This window comes from Megachile rotundata, chromosome 11, assembly GCF_050947335.1.
Source record: "Megachile rotundata isolate GNS110a chromosome 11, iyMegRotu1, whole genome shotgun sequence".
In the NCBI taxonomy this organism is placed as follows: domain Eukaryota; kingdom Metazoa; phylum Arthropoda; class Insecta; order Hymenoptera; family Megachilidae; genus Megachile; species Megachile rotundata.
In genome coordinates, this window is record NC_134993.1 from 4,915,299 (window position 1) to 4,931,787 (window position 16,489).

Consider the following 16,489-nt stretch of genomic DNA (forward strand, 5'->3'; position numbering starts at 1 on the left):
ATCACAATAACACAATCAGACAATCACACAATCACACAATCACGATCACACAATCATGATCACACAATCACGATCACACAATCACAATCACACAATCACGATCACACAATCACGATCACACAATCACGATCACACAATCACAATCACACAATCACGATCACACAATCACGATCACACAATCACGATCACACAATCACCATCACACAATCACCATCACACAATCACCATCACACAATCACCATCACACAATCACGATCACACAATCACAATCACACAATCACAATATCACAATCGCAATCACACAATCACAATCACACAATCACACAATCACACAATCACGATCACACTATCACGATCACACAATCACGATCACACAATCACGATCACACAATCACGATCACACAATCACGATCACACAATCACGATCACACAATCACGATCACACAATCACGATCACACAATCACGATCACACAATCACCATCAAACAATCACCATCACACAATCACCATCACACAATCACCATCACACAATCACAATCACACAATCAAGGTCACACAATGACGATCACACAATCACCATCACACAATCACGACCACTCAATCACGATCACACAATCACGATCACACAATCACGATCACACAATCACGTTCACACAATCACAAACACAGAGTCGCGATCACACGATCACGATCACACAACCACGATCACACAGTCACGATCACACAATCAGAGTCACACAATCACAATCACACAACCACAATCACACAATCACACAGTCACAATCCCACTATCACGACCACACAGTCACGATCACACAATCACAATCATACAATCACAATCACACAATCACATTAACACAATCAGACAATCACACAGTCACACAATCACGATCACACAATCACGATCACACAATCACGATCACACAATCACGATCACACAATCACGATCACACAATCACAATCACACAATCACAATCACACAATCAAAATCACACAATCACAATCACACAATCAAGGTCACACAATGACGATCACACAATCACCATCACACAATCTCGACCACACAATCACGATCACACAATCACGATCACACAATCACGTTCACACAATCACAAACACACAGTCGCGATCACTCGATCACGATCACACAATCACGATCACACAATCACGATCACTCAATCACAATCACACAATCACAAACACACAGTCGCGATCACACGATCACGATCAGACGATCACGATCACACGATCACGATCACACAATCACAATCACACAATCAAGGTCACACAATGACGATCACACCATCACCATCACACAATCACGACCACACAATCACGATCACACAATCACGATCACACAATCACGTTCACACAATCACAAACACACAGTCGCGATCACTCGATCACGATCACACAATCACGATCACACAGTCACTATCACACAATCACAATCACACAATCACAATATCACAATCGCAATCACACAATCACAATAACACAATCAGACAATCACACAATCACACAATCACGATCACACAATCATGATCACACAATCACAACCACACCATCACGATCACACAATCACGATCACACAATCACGTTCACACAATCACAAACACACAGTCGCGATCACTCGACCACGATCACACAACCACGATCACACAGTCACGATCACACAATCACCATCACACAATCACCATCACACAATCACAATCACACAATTAAGGTCACACAATGACGATCACACAATCACCATCACACAATCACGACCACTCAATCACGATCACACAATCACGATCACACAATCACGATCACACAATCACGTTCACACAATCACAAACACAGAGTCGCGATCACACGATCACGATCACACAACCACGATCACACAGTCACGATCACACAATCAGAGTCACACAATCACAATCACACAACCACAATCACACAATCACACAGTCACAATCCCACTATCACGACCACACAGTCACGATCACACAATCACAATCATACAATCACAATCACACAATCACATTAACACAATCAGACAATCACACAGTCACACAATCACGATCACACAATCACGATCACACAATCACGATCACACAATCACGATCACACAATCACAATCACACAATCACAATCACACAATCAAAATCACACAATCACAATCACACAATCAAGGTCACACAATGACGATCACACAATCACCATCACACAATCTCGACCACACAATCACGATCACACAATCACGATCACACAATCACGTTCACACAATCACAAACACACAGTCGCGATCACTCGATCACGATCACACAATCACGATCACGCAATCACGATCACTCAATCACAATCACACAATCACAAACACACAGACGCGATCACACGATCACGATCACACGATCACGATCTCACAATCACAATCACACAATCGTTATCACACAATCACGATCACACAATCACGATCACACAATCACAATCACACAATCACAATCACACAATCAAGGTCACACAATGACGATCACACAATCACCATTACGCAATCACGATCACACAATCACAATCACACAATCACGATCACACAATCACGATCACACAATCACGATCACACAAACACGATCACACGATCACAATCACACAATCACAAACACACAGTCGCGATCACACGATCACGATCACACGATCACGATCACACGATCGCGATCAGACGATCACGATCACACGATCACGATCACACAATCACAATCACACAATCAAGGTCACACAATGACGATCACACCATCACCATCACACAATCACGACCACACAATCACGATCACACAATCCCGATCACACAATCACGTTCACACAATCACAAACACACAGTCGCGATCACTCGATCACGATCACACAATCACGATCACACAGTCACTATCACACAATCACAATCACACAATCACAATATCACAATCGCAATCACACAATCACAATAACACAATCAGACAATCACACAATCACACAATCACGATCACACAATCATGATCACACAATCACGATCACACAATCACGATCACACAATCACGATCACACAATCACGATCACACAATCACCATCACACAATCACAATCACACAATCAAGGTCACACAATGACGATCACACAATCACCATCACACAATCACGATCACACAATCACGATCACACAATCACGATCACACAATCACAAACACACAGTCGCGATCACACGATCACGATCACACAATCACGATCACACAGTCACGATCACACAATCACAACCACACCATCACGATCACACAATCACCATCACACAATCACGATCACACAATCACGATCACACAATCACAGTCACACAATCACAATCACACAATCACAATCACAATCACGATCACACAGTCACGAACACACAATCACGATCACACAATCACCATCACACAATCACAATCACACAATCAAGGTCACACAATGACGATCACACCATCACCATCACACAATCACGACCACACAATCACGATCACACAATCACGATCACACAATCACGTTCACACAATCACAAACACACAGTCGCGATCACTCGATCACGATCACACGATCACGATCACACAATCACAATCACACAATCAAGGTCACACAATGACGATCAACAATCACAATCACAATCACGATCACACAGTCATGATCACACCATCACGATCACACGATCACGATCACACAATCACAATCACACAATCGTTATCACACAATCACCATCACACAATCACCATCCCACAATCACCATCACATAATCACCATCACACAATCACGATCACACAATCACGATCACACAATCACGATCACACAATCACAATCACGCAATCACAATCGCACAATCGCAATCGCACAATCACAATCATACAATCACAATCACACAATCACAATCTCACAATCACAATCACACAATCACAATCACACAATCACAATCACACAATCACACTGTCACAATCCCACAATCACGATCACATAATCACGATCACACAGTCACGATCACACGATCACGATCACACAATAACAATCACACAATCACAATCACACAATCACGAGCACACAATCACGATCACACAATCACCATCACACAATCACGATCACACAATCACGATCACACAATCACAATCACACAATCACGATCACACAATCACGATCACACAATCACGATCACACAATCACAATCACACAATCACGATCACACAATCACGATCACACAATCACGATCACACAATCACCATCACACAATCACCATCACACAATCACCATCACACAATCACCATCACACAATCACGATCACACAATCACAATCACACAATCACAATATCACAATCGCAATCACACAATCACAATCACACAATCACACAATCACACAATCACGATCACACTATCACGATCACACAATCACGATCACACAATCACGATCACAAAATCACGATCACACAATCGCGATCACACAATCACGATCACACAATCACGATCACACAATCACGATCACACAATCACGATCACACAATCACGATCACACAATCACGTTCACACAATCACAAACACAGAGTCGCGATCACACGATCACGATCACACAACCACGATCACACAGTCACGATCACACAATCAGAGTCACACAATCACAATCACACAACCACAATCACACAATCACACAGTCACAATCCCACTATCACGACCACACAGTCACGATCACACAATCACAATCATACAATCACAATCACACAATCACATTAACACAATCAGACAATCACACAGTCACACAATCACGATCACACAATCACGATCACACAATCACGATCACACAATCACGATCACACAATCACGATCACACAATCACAATCACACAATCACAATCACACAATCAAAATCACACAATCACTATCACACAATCAAGGTCACACAATGACGATCACACCATCACCATCACACAATCACGACCACACAATCACGATCACACAATCACGATCACACAATCACGTTCACACAATTACAAACACACAGTCGCGATCACTCGATCACGATCACACAATCACGATCACACAGTCACTATCACAGAATCACAATCACACAATCACAATATCACAATCGCAATCACACAATCACAATAACACAATCAGACAATCACACAATCACACAATCACGATCACACAATCATGATCACACAATCACGATCACACAATCACGATCACACAATCACCATCACACAATCACAATCACACAATCAAGGTCACACAATGACGATCACACAATCACCATCACACAATCACGATCACACAATCACGATCACACAATCACGATCACACAATCAAAAAAACACAGAGTCGCGATCACACGATCACGATCACACAATCACGATCACACAGTCACGATCACACAATCACAACCACACCATCACGATCACACAATCACCATCACACAATCACGATCACACAATCACGATCACACAATCACGATCACACAATCACAAACACACAGTCGCGATCACACGATCACGATCACACGATCCCGATCACACGATCGCGATCACACGATCACGATCACACGATCACGATCACACAATCACAATCACACAATCAAGGTCACACAATGACGATCACACCATCACCATCACACAATCACGACCACACAATCACGATCACACAATCACGATCACACAATCACGTTCACACAATCACAAACACACAGTCGCGATCACTCGACCACGATCACACAATCACGATCACACAGTCACGATCACACAATCACCATCACACAATCACCATCACACAATCACAATCACACAATCAAGGTCACACAATGACGATCACACAATCACCATCACACAATCACGACCACTCAATCACGATCACACAATCACGATCACACAATCACGATCACACAATCACGTTCACACAATCACAAACACAGAGTCGCGATCACACGATCACGATCACACAACCACGATCACACAGTCACGATCACACAATCAGAGTCACACAATCACAATCACACAACCACAATCACACAATCACACAGTCACAATCCCACTATCACGACCACACAGTCACGATCACACAATCACAATCATACAATCACAATCACACAATCACATTAACACAATCAGACAATCACACAGTCACACAATCACGATCACACAATCACGATCACACAATCACGATCACACAATCACACTGTCACAATCCCACAATCACGATCACATAATCACGATCACACAGTCACGATCACACGATCACGATCACACAATAACAATCACACAATCACAATCACACAATCACGAGCACACAATCACGATCACACAATCACCATCACACAATCACGATCACACAATCACGATCACACAATCACAATCACACAATCACGATCACACAATCACGATCACACAATCACGATCACACAATCACAATCACACAATCACGATCACACAATCACGATCACACAATCACGATCACACAATCACCATCACACAATCACCATCACACAATCACCATCACACAATCACCATCACACAATCACGATCACACAATCACAATCACACAATCACAATATCACAATCGCAATCACACAATCACAATCACACAATCACACAATCACACAATCACGATCACACTATCACGATCACACAATCACGATCACACAATCACGATCACAAAATCACGATCACACAATCGCGATCACACAATCACGATCACACAATCACGATCACACAATCACGATCACACAATCACGATCACACAATCACGATCACACAATCACGTTCACACAATCACAAACACAGAGTCGCGATCACACGATCACGATCACACAACCACGATCACACAGTCACGATCACACAATCAGAGTCACACAATCACAATCACACAACCACAATCACACAATCACACAGTCACAATCCCACTATCACGACCACACAGTCACGATCACACAATCACAATCATACAATCACAATCACACAATCACATTAACACAATCAGACAATCACACAGTCACACAATCACGATCACACAATCACGATCACACAATCACGATCACACAATCACGATCACACAATCACGATCACACAATCACAATCACACAATCACAATCACACAATCAAAATCACACAATCACTATCACACAATCAAGGTCACACAATGACGATCACACAATCACCATCACACAATCTCGACCACACAATCACGATCACACAATCACGATCACACAATCACGTTCACACAATCACAAACACACAGTCGCGATCACTCGATCACGATCACACAATCACGATCACACAATCACGATCACTCAATCACAATCACACAATCACAAACACACAGTCGCGATCACACGATCACGATCAGACGATCACGATCACACGATCACGATCACACAATCACAATCACACAATCAAGGTCACACAATGACGATCACACCATCACCATCACACAATCACGACCACACAATCACGATCACACAATCACGATCACACAATCACGTTCACACAATTACAAACACACAGTCGCGATCACTCGATCACGATCACACAATCACGATCACACAGTCACTATCACACAATCACAATCACACAATCACAATATCACAATCGCAATCACACAATCACAATAACACAATCAGACAATCACACAATCACACAATCACGATCACACAATCACGATCACACAATCACGATCACACAATCACGTTCACACAATCACAAACACAGAGTCGCGATCACACGATCACGATCACACAACCACGATCACACAGTCACGATCACACAATCAGAGTCACACAATCACAATCACACAACCACAATCACACAATCACACAGTCACAATCCCAGTATCACGACCACACAGTCACGATCACACAATCACAATCATACAATCACAATCACACAATCACATTAACACAATCAGACAATCACACAGTCACACAATCACGATCACACAATCACGATCACACAATCACGATCACACAATCACGATCACACAATCACGATCACACAATCACAATCACACAATCACAATCACACAATCAAAATCACACAATTACTATCACACAATCAAGGTCACACAATGACGATCACACCATCACCATCACACAATCACGACCACACAATCACGATCACACAATCACGATCACACAATCACGTTCACACAATTACAAACACACAGTCGCGATCACTCGATCACGATCACACAATCACGATCACACAGTCACTATCACAGAATCACAATCACACAATCACAATATCACAATCGCAATCACACAATCACAATAACACAATCAGACAATCACACAATCACACAATCACGATCACACAATCATGATCACACAATCACGATCACACAATCACGATCACACAATCACCATCACACAATCACAATCACATAATCAAGGTCACACAATGACGATCACACAATCACCATCACACAATCACGATCACACAATCACGATCACACAATCACGATCACACAATCACAAACACACAGTCGCGATCACACGATCACGATCACACAATCACGATCACACAGTCACGATCACACAATCACAACCACACCATCACGATCACACAATCACCATCACACAATCACGATCACACAATCACGATCACACAATCACGATCACACAATCACAAACACACAGTCGCGATCACACGATCACGATCACACGATCCCGATCACACGATCGCGATCACACGATCACGATCACACGATCACGATCACACAATCACAATCACACAATCAAGGTCACACAATGACGATCACACCATCACCATCACACAATCACGACCACACAATCACGATCACACAATCACGATCACACAATCACGTTCACACAATCACAAACACACAGTCGCGATCACTCGACCACGATCACACAATCACGATCACACAGTCACGATCACACAATCACCATCACACAATCACCATCACACAATCACAATCACACAATCAAGGTCACACAATGACGATCACACAATCACCATCACACAATCACGACCACTCAATCACGATCACACAATCACGATCACACAATCACGATCACACAATCACGTTCACACAATCACAAACACAGAGTCGCGATCACACGATCACGATCACACAACCACGATCACACAGTCACGATCACACAATCAGAGTCACACAATCACAATCACACAACCACAATCACACAATCACACAGTCACAATCCCACTATCACGACCACACAGTCACGATCACACAATCACAATCATACAATCACAATCACACAATCACATTAACACAATCAGACAATCACACAGTCACACAATCACGATCACACAATCACGATCACACAATCACGATCACACAATCACACTGTCACAATCCCACAATCACGATCACATAATCACGATCACACAGTCACGATCACACGATCACGATCACACAATAACAATCACACAATCACAATCACACAATCACGAGCACACAATCACGATCACACAATCACCATCACACAATCACGATCACACAATCACGATCACACAATCACAATCACACAATCACGATCACACAATCACGATCACACAATCACGATCACACAATCACAATCACACAATCACGATCACACAATCACGATCACACAATCACGATCACACAATCACCATCACACAATCACCATCACACAATCACCATCACACAATCACCATCACACAATCACGATCACACAATCACAATCACACAATCACAATATCACAATCGCAATCACACAATCACAATCACACAATCACACAATCACACAATCACGATCACACTATCACGATCACACAATCACGATCACACAATCACGATCACAAAATCACGATCACACAATCGCGATCACACAATCACGATCACACAATCACGATCACACAATCACGATCACACAATCACGATCACACAATCACGATCACACAATCACGTTCACACAATCACAAACACAGAGTCGCGATCACACGATCACGATCACACAACCACGATCACACAATCAGAGTCACACAATCACAATCACACAACCACAATCACACAATCACACAGTCACAATCCCACTATCACGACCACACAGTCACGATCACACAATCACAATCATACAATCACAATCACACAATCACATTAACACAATCAGACAATCACACAGTCACACAATCACGATCACACAATCACGATCACACAATCACGATCACACAATCACGATCACACAATCACGATCACACAATCACAATCACACAATCACAATCACACAATCAAAATCACACAATCACTATCACACAATCAAGGTCACACAATGACGATCACACAATCACCATCACACAATCTCGACCACACAATCACGATCACACAATCACGATCACACAATCACGTTCACACAATCACAAACACACAGTCGCGATCACTCGATCACGATCACACAATCACGATCACACAATCACGATCACTCAATCACAATCACACAATCACAAACACACAGTCGCGATCACACGATCACGATCAGACGATCACGATCACACGATCACGATCACACAATCACAATCACACAATCAAGGTCACACAATGACGATCACACCATCACCATCACACAATCACGACCACACAATCACGATCACACAATCACGATCACACAATCACGTTCACACAATTACAAACACACAGTCGCGATCACTCGATCACGATCACACAATCACGATCACACAGTCACTATCACACAATCACAATCACACAATCACAATATCACAATCGCAATCACACAATCACAATAACACAATCAGACAATCACACAATCACACAATCACGATCACACAATCATGATCACACAATCACGATCACACAATCACGATCACACAATCACCATCACACAATCACAATCACACAATCAAGGTCACACAATGACGATCACACAATCACCATCACACAATCACGATCACACAATCACGATCACACAATCACGATCACACAATCACGATCACACAATCACAAACACACAGTCGCGATCACACGATCACGATCACACAATCACGATCACACAGTCACGATCACACAATCACAACCACACCATCACGATCACACAATCACCATCACACAATCACGATCACACAATCACGATCACACAATCACGATCACACAATCACAAACACACAGTCGCGTTCACACGATCACGATCACACGATCCCGATCACACGATCGCGATCACACGATCACGATCACACGATCACGATCACACAATCACAATCACACAATCAAGGTCACACAATGACGATCACACCATCACCATCACACAATCACGACCACACAATCACGATCACACAATCACGATCACACAATCACGTTCACACAATCACAAACACACAGTCGCGATCACTCGACCACGATCACACAATCACGATCACACAGTCACGATCACACAATCACCATCACACAATCACCATCACACAATCACAATCACACAATCAAGGTCACACAATGACGATCACACAATCACCATCACACAATCACGACCACTCAATCACGATCACACAATCACGATCACACAATCACGATCACACAATCACGTTCACACAATCACAAACACAGAGTCGCGATCACACGATCACGATCACACAACCACCATCACACAGTCACGATCACACAATCAGAGTCACACAATCACAATCACACAACCACAATCACACAATCACACAGTCACAATCCCACTATCACGACCACACAGTCACGATCACACAATCACAATCATACAATCACAATCACACAATCACATTAACACAATCAGACAATCACACAGTCACACAATCACGATCACACAATCACGATCACACAATCACGATCACACAATCACGATCACACAATCACGATCACACAATCACAATCACACAATCACAATCACACAATCAAAATCACACAATCACAATCACACAATCAAGGTCACACAATGACGATCACACAATCACCATCACACAATCTCGACCACACAATCACGATCACACAATCACGATCACACAATCACGTTCACACAATCACAAACACACAGTCGCGATCACTCGATCACGATCACACGATCACGATCACACAATCACGATCACTCAATCACAATCACACAATCACAAACACACAGCCGCGATCACACGATCACGATCACACGATCACGATCTCACAATCACAATCACACAATCGTTATCACACAATCACGATCACACAATCACGATCACACAATCACAATCACACAATCACAATCACACAATCAAGGTCACACAATGACGATCACACCATCACCATCACACAATCACGACCACACAATCACGATCACACAATCACGATCACACAATCACGTTCACACAATCACAAACACACAGTCGCGATCACTCGATCACGATCACACAATCACGATCACACAGTCACTATCACACAATCACAATCACACAATCACAATATCACAATCGCAATCACACGATCACAATAACACAATCAGACAATCACACAATCACACAATCACGATCACACAATCATGATCACACAATCACGATCACACAATCGCGATCACACAATCACGATCACACAATCACGATCACACAATCACCATCACACAATCACAATCACACAATCAAGGTCACACAATGACGATCACACAATCACCATCACACAATCACGATCACACAATCACGATCACACAATCACGATCACACAATCACAAACACACAGTCGCGATCACACGATCACGATCACACAATCACGATCACACAGTCACGATCACACAATCACAACCACACCATCACGATCACACAATCACCATCACACAATCACGATCACACAATCACGATCACACAATCACGATCACACAATCACGATCACACAATCACCGTCACACAATCACAATCACACAATCACAATCACAATCACGATCACACAGTCACGATCACACCATCACGATCACACGATCACCATCACACAATCACGATCACACAATCACAATCACACGATCACGATCACACAATCACAATCACACAATCAAGGTCACACAATGGCGATCACACCATCACCATCACACAATCACGACCACACAATCACGATCACACAATCACGATCACACAATCACGTTCACACAATCACAAACACACAGTCGCGATCACTCGACCACGATCACACAATCACGATCACACAATCACAATCACAATCACGATCACACAGTCATGATCACACCATCACGATCACACGATCACGATCACACAATCACAATCACACAATCGTTATCACACAATCACGATCACACAATCACCATCCCACAATCACCATCACAAAATCACGATCACACAATCACGATCACACAATCACGATCACACAATCACAATCACGCAATCACAATCGCACAATCGCAATCACACAATCACAATCATACAATCACAATCACACAATCACAATCTCACAATAACAATCACACAATCACAATCACACAATCACAATCACACAATCACAATCACACAATCACAATTACACAATCACAATCACACAATCACAATCCCACAATCGCAATCCCACAATCACAATCCCACAATCACAATCCCACAATCACAATCCCACAATCACAATCCCACAATCACAATCCCACAATCACAATCCCACAATCACACAATCACACAGTCACAATCCCACAATCACGATCACACAATCACGATCACACAATCACGATCACACAATCACAAACACACAGTCGCGATCACACGATCACGATCACACAATCACGATCACACAGTCACGATCACACAATCACAATCACACAATCACGATCACACAATCACCATCACACAATCACGATCACACAATCACGATCACACAATCACGATCACACAATCACGATCACACAATCACGATCACACAATCACAGTCACACAATCACAATCACTCAATCACAATCACAATCACGATCACACAGTCACGATCACACCATCACGATCACACGATCACCATCACACAATCACGATCACACAATCACAATCACACAATCGTTATCACACAATCACGATCACACAATCACGATCACACAATCACAATCACACAATCACAATCACACAATCAAGGTCACACAATGACGATCACACCATCACCATCACACAATCACGACCACACAATCACGATCACACAATCACGATCACACAATCACGTTCACACAATCACAAACACACAGTCGCGATCACTCGATCACGATCACACAATCACGATCACACAGTCACTATCACACAATCGCAATCACACAGTCACAATATCACAATCGCAATCACACAATCACAATAACACAATCAGACAATCACACAATCACACAATCACGATCACACAATCATGATCACACAATCACGATCACACAATCACGATCACACAATCACGATCACACAATCACCATCACACAATCACAATCACACAATCAAGGTCACACAATGACGATCACACAATCACCATCACACAATCACGATCACACAATCACGATCACACAATCACGATCACACAATCACAAACACACAGTCGCGATCACACGATCACGATCACACAATCACGATCACACAGTCACGATCACACAATCACAACCACACCATCACGATCACACAATCACCATCACACAATCACGATCACACAATCACGATCACACAATCACGATCACACAATCACGATCACACAATCACCGTCACACAATCACAATCACACAATCACAATCACAATCACGATCACACAGTCACGATCACACCATCACGATCACACGATCACCATCACACAATCACGATCACACAATCACAATCACACAATCACGATCACACAATCACGATCACACAATCACGATCACACAAACACGATCACACGATCACAATCACACAATCACAAACACACAGTCGCGATCACACGATCACGATCACACGATCCCGATCACACGATCGCGATCACACGATCACGATCACACGATCACGATCACACAATCACAATCACACAATCAAGGTCACACAATGGCGATCACACCATCACCATCACACAATCACGACCACACAATCACGATCACACAATCACGATCACACAATCACGTTCACACAATCACAAACACACAGTCGCGATCACTCGACCACGATCACACAATCACGATCACACAATCACAATCACAATCACGATCACACAGTCATGATCACACCATCACGATCACACGATCACGATCACACAATCACAATCACACAATCGTTATCACACAATCACGATCACACAATCACCATCCCACAATCACCATCACAAAATCACGATCACACAATCACGATCACACAATCACGATCACACAATCACAATCACGCAATCACAATCGCACAATCGCAATCACACAATCACAATCATACAATCACAATCACACAATCACAATCTCACAATCACAATCACACAATCACAATCACACAATCACAATCACACAATCACAATCACACAATCACAATTACACAATCACAATCACACAATCACAATCCCACAATCACAATCCCACAATCACAATCCCACAATCACAATCCCACAATCACAATCCCACAATCACAATCCCACAATCACAATCCCACAATCACACAATCACACAGTCACAATCCCACAATCACGATCACACAATCACGATCACACAATCACAATCACACAATCACGATCACACAATCACGTTCACACAATTACAAACACACAGTCGCGATCACACTATCACGATCACACAATCACAGTCACACAATCACAATCACACAATCACAATCACAATCACGATCACACAGTCACGAACACACAATCACGATCACATCAATCACCATCACACAATCACAATCACACAATCAAGGTCACACAATGACGATCACACAATCACCATCACACAACCACGACCACACAATCACGATCACACAATCACGCTCACGCAACCACGATCACACAATTACGACCACACAATCACGATCACACAATCACGATCACACAATCACAACCACACAATCACAAACACACAGTCGCGATCACACGATCACGATCACACGATCACGATCACACAATCACAATCACACAATCAAGGTCACACAATGACGATCACACCATCACCATCACACAATCACGACCACACAATCACGATCACACAATCACGATCACACAATCACGTTCACACAATCACAAACACACAGTCGCGATCACTCGATCACGATCACACGATCACGATCACACAATCACGATCACACAATCACGATCACACAATCACAATCACACAATCACAAACACACAGTCGCGATCACACGATCACGATCACACGATCACGATCACACAATCACAATCACACAATCAAGGTCACACAATGACGATCACACAATCACGATCACACAATCACAAACACACAGTCGCGATCACACGATCACGATCACACAATCACGATCACACAGTCACGATCACACAATCACAATCACACAATCACGATCACACAATCACCATCACACAATCACGATCACACAATCACGATCACACAATC